Genomic DNA, 21,484 nt, shown 5'->3' on the forward strand with positions numbered 1-21,484 from the left:
TATATTTGCTGCACATAACTTTTTCCATACTTATTTCCTAAAGATAAAGCTATAAGAATGGAAAACCTGGTTAAGAGGAATTAATGTATTTATGGTTCAGAATGCAAACTGCCTTCTAGACTATATTATTTAACATTTCTTTTAGCAGTGAATTCATCTTAGCTATCTCCGATTGAACTCTTTGCTTGTTAATTTAATAAGCAAAATATTAAATCTCATTTTATTACTTTATTCTTTGATTATAAGATAATCATTTTTGTAGGTATGTTAATTAGTATTTCTTTTTTTGGTAAATTGTCTATTAATGATATTTGACCTTTTTTTATTACTCAATGAATTTTATTACATTTATAGTTGTACAATGATCATCACAATCAAATTTTAAAGAATTTCCATCCCAAACCCTCAGTGTATCCCCCACCTCCCAACCTGTCTCGTTTGGAAACCATAAGTTTTTCAAAGTCTGTGAGTCAGTATCTGTTCTGCAAAGAAGTTCATTGTATCCTTTTAGGATACAATGGAAGTTCATTGTATTCCATGTATAAGTGATAGCATTTGATGTTGGTGTCTGTCTGACTGACTTCACTTAGCATGATAATTTCTAGGTCCATCCATGTTGCTGCAAATGCCATTATTTCTTCCCTTTTAATGGCTGAGTAATATTCCATTGTGTATATGTACCACATCTTCTTTATCTACTCCTCTGCTGATGGACACGTAGGTTGTTTCCATGTTTTGGCTATTGCATATAGTGCTGCAATGAACATTAGAGTACAGGTGTCTTTTCCAGTCACGGTTTTCTCTGGATAGATGCCCAGGAGTGGGATTGCTGGATCAGATGGGAGTTCCATTTTCAGTTTTCTGAGGAATCTCCATACTGTTTTCCATAGTGGTTGGATATTTGATCTTTTATCTCATGAGGTAACACTGTTTCTGCATAGACGGGATAGCCTTATTTAACATTTACAGACATTTCCTAAGGCATCTAGACTGGCCTTTGGAGACCTTCTAAGGACAGCCTTTCTGCTGACCTGCCCGTGGCTCCCGGAGGTAGCGTAGTTCTAAGGCGACGAGTCTGCCCAGCTTTCAACCCCAATTCTGCTGCTTACTAGCCATGCATCTCTGTACAAGTTGCTTTACTTGCAGGGCTTCAGGCTCTAATTTTTATCTTTATTTTATTGGTTGATTGATGACAATATAGTTGATTTACAGTGTTGTGTTAATTTCTGCTGTTCAGCCAAGTGATTCAGTTATACATATACACATTCTTCTTTAATATACATTCTTTTTCTTTGTGGTTTATCATAGGATTTTTTTTTTATGGCTGCACCCATGGCATGTGGGAGATCTCCTGCCAGGGATTGCATCTGAGCCACAGCTGGAACCTGTGTTGCAGCTGCAGCAGCGCCATGTCCTTTAACCCACTGCACCAGGCCAGGATTGAATGTGAACCTCCAGAGTGACCCAAGCCACTTAACCCGCTGCGCCACAGCAGGAACTCCTATCATAGGATATTGAATGTAATTCCCTATGTTATTATACCAGGCTTCTAATTTTTAAATGGGAATGACAATAAGGGCCTCTGTCCTCCAGAGCTGTATGAATTAAATCTCAGTCCTGCAGCACCGGTGCATTGGAAACGCTCAGTACGTGTGAGCTGTCTGCCCTCCTTTGGATCACAAGCCCCAAGAGAGCAGGGATTGGGTCTCATTTGCCCTTTGACAGGTGCTCAGCAGGTGCCCCAGTGCCTGTTCCTTACATGGCCATCCTGGAAACCATACTGCGGCAGGACTGTGACCACCAAAGTGTCTGCAGCTAGCCCTGTTCTTTTTCCTAGGCAGTTTGGGGCAAAGATGCAGGTCAGACTGAACATGGCAGAAAGGGGTAGAATTTAGCTCAGCTTCCTCAACACGAGAAACAGGGGCCTCTCAGGAGTCTGAGGAACTGCCTGAAAGTCCATCTCGGTCTAGACCCTCAGCTGCCTGCGCGTCTCTCCCACCCGCTGGCTCTCCAGGATGGGCCCTGCCCCAGGCGCTCGAGGCCTATCCTTGAGGGGAAGCAGTGAAGTGCCTTTGGCCCAATCCCAGTGTTTGCTCCCGTTCAGAATTTAACTTGAAGAGCAGGTTATTGGACCTTGCAGGCCTTTGTTCCATTGATCTTTGTGTGTTAACTCACGGTAACTATTTTAGATAGGTTTGTTCAAGTTTCGTTCATATGCAGTGAACTTACCCCTTTTTTTTTTTAATTTTTTTTTTATTATTTTTGTCTTTTGTCTTTTGGTTGTTGTTGTTGTTGTTGTTGTTGTTGTTTGTTGCTATTTCTTGGGCCGCTCCTGCGGCATATGGAGGTTCCCAGGCTAGGGGTCGAATCGGAGCTGTAGCCACCGGCCTACGCCAGAGCCACAGCAACGCGGGATCCGAGCCGCGTCTGCAACCTACACCACAGCTCACGGCAACGCCGGATCATTAACCCACTGAGCAAGGGCAGGGATCAAACCCGCAACCTCATGGTTCCTAGTCGGATTCGTTAACCACTGCGCCACGATGGGAACTCCGAACTTACCCCTTTTTTAAGGCCCTCTTTGAACGTGGGACCGTATGACAAAGTGCACAGCATTTCCATCACTCCAGAAAGGCCCCTCCTAGCCCTTTACCCCAGTCCCGTCCTCCTGTCCCCAGCCCCGAGCCACCAGCCACCTGAAGCCTGGGCCTGTAGCTTTGCCCATTCCCATGTGTCCCGTGAGAGGTATCGCTCAGCACTCAACCTTTTTCGTTTGGCTTATTTCACGTAACCTAATGCTTTTGAGAGTCGTCCATGTTGTTCTGTGTTTCAGTATTCCCTCTCTTTTTATTTCTGAGTGAATACTTTTCTGAGCAATTTAAAAATTATCCTCCTTGTTACCTGAGAGTAGATGGTTGACTCTTCCTGCCTGTTTTGGCAGAAGCTCCGTGGTGTCAGATACCCTGAGGTACCCTCAGAGAACTGGCATCACTGAGAAAATGTCAGTAGCCAGAGGACAGCGTGTGTGTGATTGCCGAGTACCTGCTGCAGGGTCTCTGGATTACACAGCTTTTCTTTCCTTCCCATTGTGTTAAGAAATAGCAGTTTAAAAACTCTTTGGTCCCAGTAGGGAATTACATGTAACATAAGTTTTAAACTGCTTCATAAAAGTAAAGTGTGTTGCAATCAGACTAGATACAAAATTGCTAGTTTACTAACATAAGGGGACTTCTTCCTCTCTGAGAGCAGGATAGATGTCTTTAGTCACTCATCTCCTAAAGAAAAGCACTAATTTAACTTAAGAAAAAGACATTTGGCTGAGGAAATCACAATGTGTAAACTGTCTCATTAATCTTTACAATATCTGTGTTGTATGGGGGAAATATCAATATTTATAGTTTTCAAATTGAGTCACTGACAGAGGTTAAACGTCTTCCTCAAAGTCACATGGTCTTTTTCTTGTCTCAGAGCTTTTGGAGGGCAGAGACTTCTTTTGCAGCCTCCTTTGTGGCTGCATTTGCACGTTTACGTTGCACAGAGGATGAATGGGCAGCATGACAGCCTGGGATGGAAACTGTGTGTCTTAGAGCAGGAGCGGTTTGGCAGGTGAAGCTACTGGAACACAGACACATGCATTCATTAAGGTGTCCTCTGTGGATGCTTATTCTCTGCAGGAGCTGAATTGAGTACTTGCAGTAGGAGCTGTCTGGCCCCAGAGCTTCAAATCTGTACTGTCAGGTCCTTTCCAAGAACCCAAGTCCCTGCCTTCGAGTCATACAGTCCAGGTTCAAATCTCACTGCTTCCACTTACTGTGTGATCCTGGGCAAAATGCTCGATTACTCTAGGCTTTGGTTTCTTTCCCCGTAAAATCAATATCATCGGAGCAGCTACCACAGAGGGGTTAAATCTCAAGCCCTGCCAAGGTCAACAAAGCAAATGGAACTTCAGCTTCTGATTTCTATGTTGTAAACTATCAACCAGATGTTCAACTCCTGGACAGGAACATCTTGACTTCCTCTCAGAATCCTGATAGCCCCCGGTCTAAGTGCTTGATGCCGTCTGTGGTCATGGACAGCTGCAGTGAACTTGACCTAAGGGCAGCAGTGTGTTAGTTGGAGTCTGAGTGAGTGTTTTATCTGCAGTATTAGCCTTGGCTTTCAACTGCGTACTTGTTTTAAAGGACAATATGAAAGAGCAGGAATTGTGAGAGTACCTTTTGAATGATCCTAAATTCCAGTAACAGATGAGCAGATAAGAACCCCTGTTCAGTGGGCGGTAAGCAGGCAGTTAAATGGTGAGAGTGAGGACGATTCAGTGACATGGAAAGTGCTCGTTATCCCACATGAGCTTTAAACACTGAAAAAAAACTAGGAATACAAAACTTTATGTAAACTATAATTAAAAGAAAAATTTTAAGACTGAACAAAGGCTTTCAAGTACCAGTTTGCAAACTTCAACTGTAAATCTTGTGCAAAGGCCCCATGCACAGAAATTCTGATTTAATAAGTGTATGACCACACCCTGGAATCTACTGTGTGACAGGCATCTGAGGTAGTTGTGGTATGAATGGTCCATCTGCCAGACTGTAAAAACACTATCTTGAAAGTACTAAACCAGCATACTTTAGCAGGACCGTGGATAATGTTTTAATGTCCTGATTTCTCTCTTGTGGTTGTTGTTATTTCCTGCTTTTGCAGCAAAGAAAAGGAATCTTGAATTTATTTTAATTGTACATTTTATTAAATTATTAAATTAGTTGTTAAATTTATTAAATTATTAATCCCTTTATTTATTTATTTGTCTTTTGTCCTTTTTAGGGCCGCACCCACAGCATATGGAGGTTCCCAGGCTAGGGGTCTAGTCGGAGCTGTAGCTGCCAGCCTACACCAAAGCAATGCCAGATCTGAGCCGAGTCTTTGACCTACACCACAGCTCAGGGCAATGCCGGATCCTTAATCTACTGAGTGAAGCCAAGGGATTGAACCCGCAACCTCATGGTTCCTAGTCAGATTCGTTTCTGCTGCGCCACGATGGGAACTCCTAAATTATTTTTTAAAAATAAGCCATGTCATAGCCATAGAACTATTCAAAAGAATATGCCAGTCTACACTGTTCTGATATGCAACAACCTCCCAAGTGTCTTTTGAAGGGAAAATAGAAGTGTGTAGGACAGTGTACATTATATCTAAGTTTTGTGCTAAGAAAAAGGGAAAAAGAGTTGAGAATGGACACATATATGTTATAATACAAGAAATTCTGTGGAAAGTCACAGAAGAGACTGGAACTCTCCTTATCCACCTTCCTGAGATTAAGGGGACTTGGGTACACAAAAAGGCTTCAGGTACCTCTCATCCTACTGCAGCGATGCAGATAATTGGTCATGAGAGCTGGCCTGAGAACCTAATGACCATTTATCACGTGGTTTCTATAGAAAAAGGCCGTCAGCATTTCCACGACTGGCTTCACAAGCCAATGTATAAAACAGAGATTGACTTTACAAACCAATGTAGAAAATCAGACTTGGGAGGTTAAAGACTACCTGTGTTTTTGGGACACCCACTAAAGGCATTCACCCAATAAAGGTAGGATTCATTGGGGCTGGAGCATGGAGGCGCGGTCTCTTCCCATGGCCAGAGAACAGGCAGGTAGGGGGAAAGTTCTCTGTCGCTAAATCAGGGAAGATTCTGTACTCTGTCCTCAAACCATCAAAGGAGACCAGAAGTCCTTTACCAGGTAAAACAAAGTGAAGAAAAGATGGAAAATGAAAATAGGAGACTTGGAAATTCAGGAGAGCCTCCAAGAAGGTTACATGTTTGAGGATTGTTGTCTTGGAATTGTGGCTAAAGGAGTTCCTGGGTTATGTGTTAGTTAAGCACTTGGCATTGTCAGTGCTGTGGCTCCAGTTGCTGATCCCTGGCTCGGGAGCTTCCACACCCTGGCTGGTATAGCAAACAAACAAACAAACAAAACAAAAAACTGTGTTTGAGTATAAATAATTGTTATCATCTGATCTAGAACCCTGACTGCTTAGCAGCAGCTTAGCCAGTAGTATGTGCTCTCCAAAGGAGAGGGTTGTTGGCCATCTCTCCAAAGCCCTGCCTTTCATACCTGGTAAGGAGATTCATGATCCCATACTCAGCCTATCCTCTCCTGCCTCAATCCTGGTTGTTCCTTTAAGAATATAGGAAATTAGTAGCCATATTCTCTGGACCATTATCAGGGGGATGCAGTTTATTCCTAAAATGTGCTTTTGAACAGTTGCCTTTGAGAAGCTGCAAATAAAGAAACAGATTCGTTTACTCACCTGTAATTCAGACAACCAGCAGAGGTATTTATCCAGTGAACTACTTTACTGCAAAGAACTGAATCAGTTCAGTCTGTGATGCTCCCGTTCTGTTTGCAGTTTCACTGAGCAGGAACAGAATACCTTCCTTTTCGAAGCCCTTCCTCCTCCACCTTCTGTAATAGAACAGCGTCCCAGTGCAGCTTTACAAACACAGAGGACTCTTTATCACCTGTTTGCCTGCCTAGCACATGCTTTCTGGTTTGAGCAGAGTAATAAATGCTTCCTGGCAGATTGCTCGGCCTTCAGGATTGCAGGCTCTTTGTGGGGTGTGTGCTGTGCCTCTGTTGGAAGTGGTGGGGGTGGAAGCATTCAGCAGAAGGTCTAGGGAAAACCAAGTGTCTCTCTGCTGCTCATTGAAAATATGACAGCTTAGAGTTGAGACTCATCCTGCATATGTGTGGGATGCAAGGACATTGATTTGCCCAGAGGAGATGACTTGTGATGGGGGGAGATGTTAGGTAATAGAAACAGCTTGGCCAGGTTAAGTGAGATCACGTTTGGGGGCAAAGGGGTCTTTCTTGAACACCAGACTCAGAAGTTTATTCTATAGTAAATAATGTGGAGTCAGTGCATGTTTTGTAGAAAGAGAATAACTTAATGCAAAAGAATTTCCTGAATTAACCTGGCAATAATATTTAGGGCATAGCAGAGGCAGACTACATGGATCAAATTAGGTGTGAGCAGAGGGGAGCCTGGATTAGGATGCCAACAGAGGGAGCAGATCAGAGCCATCAAGAAAGAAAAGATAAAACAAAAACAACTAACCAGGCATGGAGAATGACTGAGAATGAAAAAGTAAAATGACAGGTATTAATCTTAAGAAAAACTGTAATCTTTGCTTTGCTTTGCACATTTATCAGCGGAGGGAAAATAAGTATATAGAGGGTTTAAAAGACCATGTGCCTCTGAAGTGACAGGAAGACTATTAATTAATGAAAATTAATGGTAGCAACAGCCTTACAGGTTACCACAACTTGTATTAAAACTTAGCTAAAGTGTTTTCTGTTGGGAAGAATAGTAGAAAATTATAAGATCTGGGAAAATTATAAGATTTCAACCCTTGAGCCTGACTTCTGCAGACAAGGCATCTGTGAAGATGTGTCTGTGCTCAGGGCTTTACCTTGTCCTCTTACAGCTGCAGCCACACAGCTTGAGGTGTGTGTTTTGCACCACAGGTTTCCAGAGGTTCTGCTGGGGAGGAGGCCAGGGAAAATGTGAGATGAAAGAGCAGAATTTCTGTGCTCTTGCAGGTGCACAGAAGTGGAAGAGAAAGCAAAGGAGATGATTTAGATCCATCTTTTTTTAACTTCACAATGTAATTTCCCATCCAGCCAAGACTAGAATACGGCTCTCCTGGGCCGAGTCCAGATCACTGAGTCCAGATCATTCCTACACATCCTGCTGTCAGGTCAGGAGCCTTAGAGGTTACAAAGGAGGATAGTAGGAGTTCCCGTCGTGGCGCAGTGGTTAACAAATCCGACTAGGAACCATGAGGTTGCGGGTTAGGTCCCTGCCCTTGCTCAGTGGGTTAACGATCCGCCATTGCCGTGAGCTGTGGTGTAGGTTGCAGACGCGGCTCGGATCCCGAGTTGCTGTGGCTCTGGCGTAGGCCGGTGGCTACAGCTCCGATTCGACCCCTAGCCTGGGAACCTCCATATGCCGCGGGAGCGGCCCAAGAAATAGCAACAACAACAGCAACAACAACAGACCAAAAGACAAAAAAAAAACAAAAAAAAAACAAAGGAGGATGGTATCACTGCTCAGGTCCTGCTGTCCACTGAGAGCCACCCAGACTGGTGCCGCAGCTTTCGTTGCCAATGGCTGTTGAGAACAGGCTGAGCTTGCACTGCTCAGAGTAGCCGTGTCGTGTCTGCCTGCAGAGCTGAAGCAACCCAGACAGAAACCTAATTCGACCTGGCCAGAAGCAGCAGCACAGTTACCAGTCCCAGGCAGGAACCTTCCGAGAAACTCTGCTGCGGTTTCTCTGTTACAGTCTGTGCTCAAGTGGCAGGTCACCAGTATTGTGATGGGCGCAGGTGAATCAATGCTGGAGATGTGGGGCTGAGAACGCCCTTCTGACTGGCTGCTGGCCTGAGCGCTTGGAAAGCAGGAACGGGTTCTTAGCACTTAGCACTTGCAGCGGGGTGCACTCCCAGCCAGCAGGGGTGTCAGACGTGGAAAATGCTCACTTCTTTGTTTACTCAAAGGAGTTCAGCTGGAGACAGATTCTGGGTTCACTGTAGGATCACAGTCAGCCAGTCCCTAGGGTGTGGTACCTAACGGATCTGGCCTCATTATTGCTGATTCTGTTCTGGTGTCTTGAAAACACTCGGATGTGGCCTTTCCTGAATTGCAGAAAAACAGTTAAAATTTCAAGGGTTCTGCAAAGATCCCGCTGAGATTATGAGAAAGGAAGTGAGTAGGGATGAGGCGAGGATTCAAACCCAAGTGTTCAATGTGGGACAAAGGACAAGTTGTCAGTTGCTCCCTGCACAGTATGTGGGCTTCCACATGTGACTATCCAGCATCCTTGGACTCTTTAATCAGTAGAAATTGATAAGAGGCCAGGTGAGGAATTCAGGCCAGGCTGTACTGGGGCTGGGGTGCAGCAGGGGCAGGCTGGAGGAACAGGAAACAGATGCCCCTGTTCGCTCCCCCAGGGGAGGCGAGCTGGTTCCTTACTTGGGTGAGGGTCGGGACGGATCAGTGGGTCAGGCTAAAGGGGTGGCTTAGGTGATCTGGTCCCTGCCCCAGGGCGCCATGTGCAGGGACCACGTGCAGTCCCCTCCCTGGCTTTGCTCTCAGCACCTCAGAAGTAGCAAGTGATTTTGGCCTTTTTGTATTGTATTGTTCACACTTTGGCCCAGTGGCCCATTCATGCAGTTATTCTTAGTCACCTATAATGTCTTTATATCCTGTCGCCCTGGGAGAAGCTGGTCCAGGTGCTGGCCCTGCAGCACAGGGCCTCAGGGCCCAGTCCAAGCCTGTCTCACCTGAAGCTGTGTTGATTGACACATACCTTGATTGGGAGTCGTGAAATTTACTTAGAGCATCACCAGGGCTCTTTGGTCTGAATGGGAAGCAATTTTAGAGGAAAACCACATTTCAGACTTGGAACCATACATACAGTTAGTCCTCATTATTCTCGAATTCTGTATTTGCCAGTTTGCCTACAAATTTGTTTATAACTGAACTCCTACTTGAGACACTTCAGTGGTCATTTGCAGATGTACACAGATTGCCCAACATATGCATCTCCAGCTGAGGTCAAATAAGGCACCTCAGCCTTTGTCCCCGCTCTTGTACTGTGAACAGGTTCCTTTCTGTAGTCTACCTAGTGCTGCATTTTTGCATATTCGTGGATTTTTTGGTGGTGGTGGGTGACTTTGCTACTTAAAATGTTCCCCCCAGCATAACGCTGATCTGCCATTTGGTGTTCCTGAAGTGCAGGAGGCTGTGATGTCCTTTGTGGAGAACTGTGTGGTGTTCCATAAGCTTCATTCAAGTATGAGTTACAGGCTGGTGGCCATGAGTTTAATGTTAATGAATCAATAATGTATATTAAATAAGATGTCTTAGAACTCCATATAAAATGAGATTATGTACATGTGTTGATCACTTGATACACATGTGACCAGAGGCTTTCAGGAACCTAACCCTCTATTTCCCCTAGGAACACTGGTTCAGCATTCACTGCTTTCATCTCCATGGTAAGTTTGTAGGAAACACCTACTGCAAATAATGAGAAGCAGCTGCATAAAGCAAGGGCCTCCTTCAGGATGAGCAACTTAGTAAATCGAAATATTTGCTTTTCAGTCACATCCACCAGCTGTGCCAAGATTTTTTTTCAGTTGAGCTAATAATTGTTATTTTCCCATGTCATTCAGTTCTTACAAATTATGATTAAAGTATTGCATTTTTTAATATTTCTAATAGCACTCAAAACTCATTAAAATTCATTTGGAAGATTTAGAAAATTACGTTTCCAAGTTTTTAAAGTGTGCAGGTATGAAGGTTTTTTTAAAATAAACTCTCGTTCTTTCAGCATCAAATATTCAAGCATTCACATATTCATGTGTTATTGCTAGGCATCGTTCTAGATTTGGGAGCTTGGACAGTGCACATATGACAAATGAAATTCCTGTCCTCATTGTGGGAGAGGGAAATAGACAAAACAGATAAACAAGTGTAGTCAAAATATATTAGATGGTGATAAACATTTAAGAGAAAAAGCAGTGTGGGGGGGTGGGAAGTGTGGTAAGAAGCTGCTGGTTTAGATAGGGCCAGGGAGCCTCCAAGAGAAGTGATACTCCAGTGAAAAGCTGAAGGAGGTGCGGGAAGATATCTGGGCAGATATTGCAGGCAAAGGGAGAAGCCAGTGCAAAGACCCTGGGGCAGCATGTATCTGGCTTCTTTGAGGTATAGCACCTTTGAGGCTGGAGTGAAGTGAGTAGAGAATAGGGCAACAGGAAACGATGTCAGTGAGGTGATGGTATAACGGCCCCATCACGGAGGGACTTGTAGGGAATCAGGCTCTTACTCTGAGACGCAGGAGAAACTATGGCGTGGTTCTGAGCAGATGAGTATCAGCAGGGTGACCCTGGCTGCTGGAGGCACAGGTGCATGAAGAAGTAGGAGAAGAGTGAACAGGAGCACAGCCAGGGGGCCGCTGCTGTTGTCTAGGAGTGGGATGACGTGGCTGGGACCTGCCTGGGAGCTGCAGGGATGGTGAGGTGTGCTCGAGACCTCGATGCATTTTAAAGGTCTATTGACTAGTTGTCAGAAGAGAGATTTCGGTTTGGGATAATTAGTTGTAGGAAATGTGAGACAGAATTCAAAATGACTCCTAAAGATGATGGCTTTCATTTTCAGCAACAAAAAAATCACTTGATGGGAAACATTCCAAACACCCATTTTCAAGGGATTCTTTCCACAGCCAGTTTCCTTGAAAAGTAGTTGTTTATCACTCATTATTAAAGCATCAATTTTATCAGAAGAGTAAATGACAACCAGCTTATCAGCTGGATTACTATGTTTTAGAAAATTTTTTGAAAAAAAAAAAAAAGGATAGATTAAACATGTTCTTTTTTTTTTTCACCAAAAACATCTCTTCTGAAGCCAGTAGCTGGCAGTTGCCATCACCGAAGCAGTCAGGACATTTTAGACATGTGTTACTTGTAAAAGAACAAATGTGAGTCAACATCATTTGCCAAGTCTTCTTGGTGCATTGGTGTGAAACACCCAGGGAGCCACTGTGTAGTGTAAGATTTTCATGCTCGATCCCATGTTAGGACGAGATTTTCTAAGTGATTCTGCAAAACGAACCATGCCAGTGACCTTCTGGAGTGCTGGTGCTCTTCCAGATTCTGCCTCTTTTCTGGAGTAACTGTTTGTCTCTGTGCTGCTGGGAGTGCAGGCTCTTCACCTGCAGTGTTTGTCCTTTCTTTCACTCACCGGTGTGCACAGGCTCTCCATAAAACAGTTGTTTCTATGAGAGAAGTCATTCATTATTAGAATGTATATTCCTTCTGCTGCACCTCTTTCTTTAGTGGCTCACTAAAAAAGTAGTTCTTTATGGATTTCATCACTGAGGCAGAAACATCTGTACTTTTCCCCCAATGGTGTGTTAAATTTTGCATGTTGACTAATTTTTAGATCAACTGTCTATACCAGCATTTTCTTGCACTATTGACAAGAGAATGAATTTGATTGATTGCCACTTTTTCGTATGTGTATTATTTATTTATCAACAAATTATTAATACCAGTGGTTGATTTGGGTGTAAAAAAATCCTTTTTTTTTTTTTTTTACAGAAGCAGGGAGAACAGATATTTCACAGATGATGTGAGGCTTGTTGTCTTCTGCTTGAACATAATTCTTACTAACTGTTGGTTTGAGTGTCACAGTGACTTAAGGTCAGTGAAAAAGAGAGATTTCTATCCACATTCTGGAAACTTAATTGTAAAATGTCTTGCTACTCACCCTGGCTTTATAGTGTTGTTTGTTGCTTTTTTAAGGCACAGATTGCACTTAGAATGAAGTTCACTCCTAATGATAGAGGGTGTAAATGAGTACCTCAAACAGTCGTATTGGCAGTTTCACATCTGGGGGCTGCTGTCTCCTCAAACATTAGGGTAGCATTGCTTCAGCCTCACAGTGATGCTGACACAAAGCTCACATTCGAGGTTGTGGAAACTTTGCTCCTTGTGTTTATTGCCGTTATTCTCTGTTTCTCTGTAAAGACTAGAAGCACAACTCTTACAAGCAAAATTGACCCTCTCTCTTTGGGAACGTCGGGGGTGGGGGTGGGAGGGCGGGGGCTGCAGATGCTCCCTTGTCTGAAATCTGCCTTGTGGAGAAAAGATGCTTAGGTCACGGCTGAGCAGGAAGCTCTGGCTCTGCTTTTCAAGGGCCTGCTAAAGTGTTTGTCAGTGTTCTTAGTCTTTTTCAAAGAACCAGTTTTTTACCTTTGTTGATCTTTCTCTACTTATGGTTATTTTCTATCTCGTTCATTTATTTTTGCTCTTAATTGTGATTTGTCTCCTTTTTCTTCAGATTTCTCTTTTTCTTTCTAATTGTTCAATATGGATTATAAATTATTGATTTCTAACCTTCTTTTAAAATATAGCTGAGCTATTCCCTTCATGGCTCAGCAGTAATGAGCCCGACCACTATCCATGAGGACGTGGGTTCGTCCCTAGCCTCGCTCAATAGGTTAAGGATCTGGCGTTGCCGTGAGCTGTGGTGTAGGTCGCAGAAGTGGCTCAGATCTGGCATTGCTGTGGCTGTGGTGTAGGCCAGCAGCTGTAGCTCTGATTCGACCCCTGGCCTGAAAACTTCCATATGGTGTGGGATGTGGCCCCCCAAAAAAACAAAACAAAACAAAACAAAAACTACTGAGCTACCTTTCACTACTTGTTTTTTTGGCCACGCCCATGGCATGCAGAGTTCCCAGACCAGGGATCAAACCCAAGCCACAGTTGTAAGCAGAGCCACAGCAGTGACAATCTTGGACCCTTAACCTGCTGAGCAACCAGAAAACAGCACCTTCTCTATTTTTTGGTCATTATTTCATTATTACTTAAGTCAAAATTGTTTCTAATTACCCTTGTGATTTCTTCTTGAACCCAAGCTATTTAGATGTGTACTGATTAACTTTGAAATATCTGAGAAATCTCTCCTTCACACGTTTATGTTGACTTGTAGCTTAAGTGAAAACATGCTGTGATATATGTCCGGCTTTGGCAAAGGTGTATGAGAGTTTAAGGAGGAAAATCTTTTCAACAAACGTTGCGGAAACAAGTAGGGGGAAAATTAGGTCTCGTACCTCTTCTTTACACCAAAACAAAAATTATTATTTTTTTTTTTTTTGTCTTTTTGCCTTTTCTAGGGCTGCTCCTGCAGCATACGGAGGTTCCCAGGCTAGGGGTCTAATTGGAGCTTTGCCCCTGGCCTACGCCAGAGCCACAGCAACGCGGGATCCGAGCCACGTCTGCAACCTACACCTCAGCTCACGGCAACGCTGGATCCTTAACCCACTGAGCAAGGCCAGCAATCGAACCCGCAACCTCATGGTTCCTAGTCAGATTCGTTAACCACTGCGCCACGATGGGAACTCCAACAAAAATTAATTTGAGATAGATCAGAGACATAAATATAAAGCTGAAAATACAGAACTTCTTGAAAAAAAAAATGGTAAATATCGTTTAGGCTTTGAAGCAGGCAAAGATTTCTTAAAGGATGCCAAAAGCACTAAATATAAAGAAAAAAATGATAAATTGTGATTTGTCAGCATTAAGTACTTCTGCTCATCGAAAGACTGTTAGAAGTTGTGGAGTTCCCATCGTGGCTCAGTGGTTAACGAATCCGACTAGGAACCATGAAGTTGAGGGTTCAATCCCTGGCCTCGCTCAGTGGATTAATGATCCGGCATTGCTGTGAGCTGTAGTATAGGTTGCAGACGTGGCTTGGATCTGGCGTTGCTGTGGCTGTGGCATAGGCTGGCGGCTACAGCTCCAATTTGACCCCTAGCCTGGGAACCTCCATATGCTGTGGGTGCAGCCCTAGAAAAGACAGAAAGCCAAAAAAAAAAAAAAAAAAAAAGACAAGTTGAAAAAGCTAACCACAGGCTGGGGGAAAATATAAGTAATACACACATCTGACAAAAGGCTGGCCTCAAACTATACAATGGACTCCCATAGAGCAGTCATTTAAAAAAATTTTTTTTGAAAAAAAAAATATACAAAAGAACAGACACTGCGCAAAGAAGATATGCAAAAAGCTATCACTAGCCACCAGGGAAATGCATGTCAAAACTCCCACGGACTAAAATCTGCCAGCACTGCAAGCTGGTGAGACTGTGTACACTGAAATTCTCTGAGTTTCTGGTGGGACTATAAATTGATGCACCTGTTTGTCTGGCAGTTTCCTTTGAGGTTAAACATTCATCAAGCCTATAATTCAGCAGTTCCACTCCTAGCTAGGTGTTTACCTAAGAGAAATGAAAATGCATGCTCACCAAAAGATTTGTGTAAGAATAGTTATAGCAGCTTTAGTCATAATAGCCCTAAAATGTAAACAACCACATAGCCATCTATAAGAAAAGGTATTAAAAAGTTGTGGTACTTTCATACAATGGACTCTTTATTGCCCCCCCCCCTCCGCCGCCAAAAAAGAGATTGATACATTTGACAGTGTAGATGTGAAAGTGACAGCACTAACAGCCTGCACCCAGCCAAAACCCAGATTGGGACTGGAACCCACAGTTTTCAACTAGAGTCACTCAGCTGGTGTCTGGACTCACTGAGGTTCAGGTTCTTCCTGCCTCTGCACAGAAGGAATTCAGCCAGAGACAAAGTGATAGGCAAGAAATAGATTTATTAAGGTAGGATTGCTTGTGAGGGATGCAAGCAGGCAGGCACGGAAACTTTGCCCTGAGGATCCGGATCTGGTGGGCTATAGGTTTATCATCCAAAGGGAGTTGGGGTTGGAAAAGTCTGCCTCTTCCTTTCTGGAAGTCGTGGTAGCTCCTCCTTGGTATCCAGTAAGGCATGTATTCAAATCAGTAGAAGGGCAGTCCTCAAACTCCTGTCCTAGGTCTGAATCTGAACGCAGGATTCACCCCATCCCCCACCCAATGGCCTGAGGCAATTGTCGCACCTCCACTAGTCAAGCAAGCCTGCCTTGTTGTGATGGCTTTTTTGAGCAATTTATTAACTTCGGGGATCTCCCAAAGCCCCCTAAGTTTCCACCTTTATCTATGGTCCCTTACTGGGACTCATACAACCACCTGTGCCTACTCCATCCCTATCAGATGAATCTCAGAGACATTATGCTGAGTAAATAAAGCCAGACCCTAAAGAGTACCTAGTATATGAACCCATTTTTTATGAAGCTCAGGCAAAGCTAAGCAGTGGTGATAATAGCAGTGAGATCAGTACTAACTTGCCTTTGGGGTGTGGGGTTGACTAACAGGCACGTGAGGGAACTGTCTGCAGTGATGGGAATGCTCTTTATTTTCATTTTTTTGGCGGTTACACAGCTGGATCCTTTATCAAAATGTATCCAGGTGTACCCTTAAAAGCAGTCTATTACTGTATGTAAATTTTACTTCACTTTTGAAAATGATACTTTTATTGCAATTTCCTGTAAATCTATATTACTTTGAAATAATAGGTTCAAAAAAGGCCTTTATGAGAAATTGGCACAACATTGTAAATCAACTATACTTCAATAAAACAATGTTAAAAAAAGTATTCTCTGGTTTCCATTTGTTGAAATTTCTTGATGCTTTTATGATCCACAAGTGGTTAATTTCTATAAATGTTAATGTGTGTACCTTGAAACACTATGTAATCACAGCTGTTGAGTATTCTAATTAGGTTACTGAGGTTGAGTTTGTTAATTGCGTTGTTCAAATCTTGTGTTCTTTTTTTTTTCACTGAGAGTGTTTTGTGAGTTACTGAGAGATGTATATTAAACTATTTTATAATCCTTATAATTTTGAGCACATTAATCATAGACATTTTAAAGACCATATCCCTTGACTCTGTGATGGTTTTCGTCGTCTCTTTTTCTTTTTCTTTACATTCAATTATCCGCTTTATTTTTTTATATGTATGATTTTTATTTTTTCCATTGTAGCTGGTTTACAGTGTTCTGTCAGTTTTCTACTGTACAGCATGGTGACCCAGTTACACATACATGTATAGATTCATTTTTCTCACATTGTCATGCTCCATCCTAAGTGACCAGATATAGTTCCCAGTGCTATACAACAGGATCTCATTGCTTATTTCATTGCCTCTTTTTCTCTCAAACCTCTCTCCTGCGCCCCATAACTGTCGATTGAACACAGGACATTGTGTGTATATGTCAACAGTGCAGGTGATGATATCATCAGAGGCTTACTTTGGATACAGAGGGAGGCAGATGTCTTTAATCCAGCGAGGGGCTGAGCTGATCTGAGGCTCAGTTCAGGTGTTTCTTGGCCTTCAATCTAAGATATGTCCTCATTTTCACTCCTCCAGCATCATGAAACCATCAGACACTGGTTAGCCCCCCTACCCCTTAGCCGCTGTTTTCCAGTTGGTTCACAGCATCTGTCAGTGAGCACGTGCTCAGTAGAGAGGGAGATGGGAGGCAGCTTCTCTTCCTTCCCTTCTCCTTGGGGTCTCCTTGGCCCCTCGAGTCTGCAAGACCTCTGCTCACTCCCTGGGCCTCAAAGCAGCTGCCCGAGTCTCTTAAAGATGAGATTTCTTGGGAGGAAAAGTAGGATGGTGATGAGCCCCATTCTTATGTCCCTGAGATCTTGCTCCTCCTGTCCACGTGATCTCGATGGACTGCAGTGCCTTCGAGCAGGTTTTCATCAGGATTGTACCCGTTTTCTAGTTGTGCCCGGGCAGTTGGTCTGATCCAGCTTGTCCTGTCTGCCCATGGCTGGAATCCTCTAAGCCCAGCTCCTGTCATCCTGAGACGCAAAGTCACTGCTTCCTGCATCATGGCCCCAGAATGCTGACTCCTTTTCCTGGGCACTGCAGACGGTGTGTTTGAACCTGGGGGTGTCCTGGACATTGCCCACCTCCTTTCTAGTTACAAGTCTGCAGTCACTCTGTCGTGGTTTTCATTCCATGCTTAGAAGGGCTCCTGTGTGCCCTGCCCTCAGAGCCCGTTAGCAGTGTGACTGGTATTTGAACAAAAAGGTCCTTTCGTCACTGTCACTCTGGGGGAGGAAACGACCTAATGAGATTTCTGCCTTCACTTCTCTGCTGGGTTCAACCGGTGTCTTCTAGCTCCCTGAATTTTAACTAAGCCATTAAAAATAAGTGTGAGAATTCTGTATATAAGAAGGATGGGAGCCTCAGTATTCATGAATCTGATTCTTTCAGTCTCTTCAAAAGTGGGAACAGTTTATAGTAAATATTTGAAGGCCCTAGAATAAATTTAGGCTAAGGAGGAGTTCCCGTCATGGCACAATGGAGATGAATCCATCTAGGAATCATTATGTTGCGGGTTCGATCCCTGGCCTTGCTCAGCGGGTTAAGGATCTGGCATTGCTCCAGTTAGACCCCTAGCCTGGGAACCTCCATATGCTGTAGGTGCGGCTGTAAAAAGGAAAAAAAAAAAATAGGCTAAGGAACACAAATTTAATATTACTAAACCTAATTGGAAAACTCAGCCAAAAAAACAAAAAGGAAAAAGTCACCTCTTGTGTAATGATTTCTGCCAAAGAAAAAGAAATTCATTCTAAAGGTGTCCCAGAGAGAACTGAAGATTTAAAGCTCTGTTTTTTTTTTCCTTGACAGTCACAAGAGTGGTGGTGACTCCCAGGCTCTCTCCACAATGTGCTTTATTTCCTGGCCCACTTACCACTGAGAGTGAATTCTCCTTTTCACAAGAGGAAAATTTTGGAGGAGAGCATCCAAAAGGAATGATGTGTGGCTGTTGAGAGGGTAAGTCTTTTGTTAAGAGGAGGGGAAGGACGTGGCTTACAAAGAAAATACTGAGGAATTTTTCATCCATTATGAGGGGGACTCTAGAAATGAACAGTGTGCATTTCACTAAATGTCAAGTTCCCAGATCCTTGTCATTGATGATTTTCTGGTTCTAGATTTGATTTTCAGCTCTTTTCCTTACCAGCTGTGTAAACTTGGACAAGTCATTTAAATTCTCATCGCCCCAGTTCTTTCTTCTAGAGAAGAAAATTTCATATGAAAGCACTTATTAGCAAATGGCAGAATGTGATATAAAAATGTAAGTTATTGTTTATTATTAATTATTATTCTTGCTGCTGTTGTAAAAGTCTCTGGAGGTGGTTCGTGGCCTTTTGACTTATGGTGCTTCCTTAGTGCCAGGAGTGGAGGGCGTGCCCACCTGCCCCCCTGTAAGAACAGCATCATACCTGTCCTCTTGGCTGCAGGTATCTGTTACCTACTTTGAGAAAGTTGGGGGAAAGAGTGGAAGTTAAAGTCAAAGAAGAGAAAAATAACAGCTCCCTGTGCTAGTTGTTACAGTGAGCATTGTGTTAGGTGTGGTTTCATGTAATCCATACACCGAGCCTTGGAAGGTGGGTGTTATTCCTACCGTGACATTTTCCGTCAAGAGACAGAATTAGAATTCCTTAGCAAGTCACTTCAAAGAAGATAAAAACCATTCTGGAGATATTATTGAGTGGAGGGAATTTGAAGTTTTTCATTTCCTCTGTTTTATGATGCTCATGTTCAGCTTCCATAATTATAAAGTGATTAATTTGGGGAGTTCCCATTGTGGCTCAGGGGTAACAAACCCGACTAGGATCCATGAGGGTGCAGGTTCAATCCCTGGCCTCGCTCAGTGGGTTAAGGATCTGGCATTGCCATGAGCTGTGGTGTAGGTTGAAGACATGGCTCAGATCTGGTGTTGCTGTGGCTGTGGTGTAGGGTGGCAGCTGCAGCTCCGATTCAGCTCCTGGCCTGGGAACTTCTATAAGCCACAACTGCAGCCCTAAAAAGACAAAAAAAAAAGTGGTTAATTTAAAATAAATAATAGGAGTTCCCGTCATGGCGCAGTGGTTAATGAATCCGACTAGGAACCATGAGGTTGCGGGTTCGATCCCTACCCTTGCTTAGTGGGTTAAGGATCCGGCATTGCCTTGAGCTGTGGTGTAGGATACAGACGTGACTCTGATACTGCGTTTCTGTGGCTCTGGTGCAGGCCAGTGGCTACAGCTCTGGTTAGACCCCTAGCCTGAGAACCTCCATATGCCATGGGAGCAGCCCTAGAAAAGGCAAAAAGACAAAAAATTAAAAAAATAAATAATAGATTTTTGAAAATCTTGGTTGAATACCTCTTACAGTAAATAATGCACACAATGGAGAATTAAGTCAATCACTAGGATATTAGAAGCCAGTAAGAATATGGAAAAAAGAAAAAAGTAGAGCCAAGTAAGGGTAATTGGGACCGCCTGTGGGAGGGGGAGGGGAGACTGCTGGGGGTGGGGGGAGAGGCTGCTGTCGGGGTGGGACTGCTGGGACTACTCGGGGGGACTGCTCACGGGGGTACCGCTGCAGCGGGGAGTACAGATCGTCGTGTGACCTGGGGTGGCAGTGTCCGCTTCTTGAGGAGAGACAGGGGTTATAGCCCAGGGTGTTCCTGGCAGATGGAGCTTCTGACCGAAACCCTTATGGAGGGAGCATGTGGGACGTCACAGGCATAGCCGGGTGGTGGGTGAGCTGCAATAGGACTGGCCGGGCAGGAAGGCAGGCAGCAGCAGGGGCTCCCAGGGATATAACGCCATTTCCCAGGTTTAGATACAGAAGAAAAGCCACCTTGTTGTCTTCTGCTCTATCTGGTTTATACTGGGTGTCTTTCCTCTATAGTTACAACACACACACACACACACACACACACACACACACACACACGAGTACATTACACCTCCACTACTGTGTTAGTTTCCAACAAAAAGCCACAAGCTGGTGCCTAAACACGTGGGAGTGATTTGTCTCTCAGCTCTTCAGGCCAAGCCCAGAATCTGCGCGGGGCCCTGCCCCTTGGGGAGTCCTCCCTGGCCTTTTGGAGCTTGTGGTGGTGGCCATCCCTCGCTGGCAACCCTCTCCTGCAGCTGCGTCCCTTCATGTGCTGCCTCCCTGCCACGTGACACTGTCCCCTGTGTCTGCATCTCCTGACACCGTTAGCCATTCTTTCTCGTATAGGGACAGAGGACTTGTCCTGAATTACCTACTCAGTGTGACCTCGTCTGAACTGTGACACCTATATTCACCCTGTTTCCAGGTGGGGTCACAAAGGTACTGGAGGTAGGAATTTGGAATATTCTGGAGGGACATTCAACAGGCCCAGCACCTTAAATAGTAAATCACTGGTATATCACTGTTTCCATCTTGCAAGTGCAGAAATAGGCTTTAAAAGCTTAAATCACTTGCCCAAGGTCAGAGTCCATAGGATGAGCTGGCCCAGTCAGTGTGCTTTCTCAAGTGGATTTGATCAGGCCACGGCCATGATGTAAGGATGGCGGGGACCAGGGTTGCCCTGCTCAGGACGGGACTACACGTGTGCAGCCCTACAGACCCACCCGCACGCCTGCAGCTGGACAGCTCCAAGCTGGAGCTCTGCCCTGCATTCCCACTGAAGGGAAATAGAGGCACTTCCGTAGCCCAGTCCCCAGTTTGCATTTCCTTCCAGAGCAGGACAACCCTAGGAAACAGATGCTTTTGCTCTCTTTTAGGAATTTTTCCAGAAAAACAACACCGCTGTTTCTGTGGTGTGCAGATCATTTTTGTGACAGGACCACAGGATTTTTTCTCATACAACATAGGGAAAAAGTACGACTCTCGGAGTCAGTTGGCATATTGCAATAGAATTAGGGGATTTTGAGAGCATTTACTGTGTTTCGTGTTCTCCTTCTATTTAAACATTACTTCTTGAATTTCCCGTTGTGGCTCAGAGGGTTAAGAACCCAATGTAGCATCCTTAAGGATGTAGGTTTGATCCCTGGCCTTGCTCAGTGGATTAAGGATCCTGCATTGCTGTGTCTGTGGCTGTCGCCTCAGCTGCAGGTCCAATTTGACCCCTAGTCTGGGAACTTCCATATGCTGCAGCTGTGGCCCTTAAAAAAAAAATGTCTTCTTGAGATGAAGCTT

At 44.1% G+C, this 21,484-nt stretch overlaps 1 protein-coding gene across 10 annotated transcripts in view; it reads left to right on the forward strand.

The window, feature by feature from the left end:
- The window catches only part of KIAA1211 (KIAA1211 ortholog), a 264,569-nt gene that overhangs the window by 108,927 nt on the left and 134,158 nt on the right, over positions 1-21,484 (forward strand). For 9 of the 10 annotated variants that reach the window (XM_021101353.1, XM_021101357.1, XM_021101362.1 and 6 more), the window contains one exon: positions 18,152-18,298. The gene's annotated coding sequence lies outside the window, so the exon portion shown is untranslated. Of the gene's footprint in view, positions 1-12,160; positions 12,263-18,151; positions 18,299-21,484 lie in introns of all 10 variants that reach the window. The other variant, XM_021101354.1, reaches the window with a different exon arrangement.

The sequence above is a fragment of the Sus scrofa genome, chromosome 8 (assembly GCF_000003025.6).
Source record: "Sus scrofa isolate TJ Tabasco breed Duroc chromosome 8, Sscrofa11.1, whole genome shotgun sequence".
Classification (NCBI taxonomy): domain Eukaryota; kingdom Metazoa; phylum Chordata; class Mammalia; order Artiodactyla; family Suidae; genus Sus; species Sus scrofa.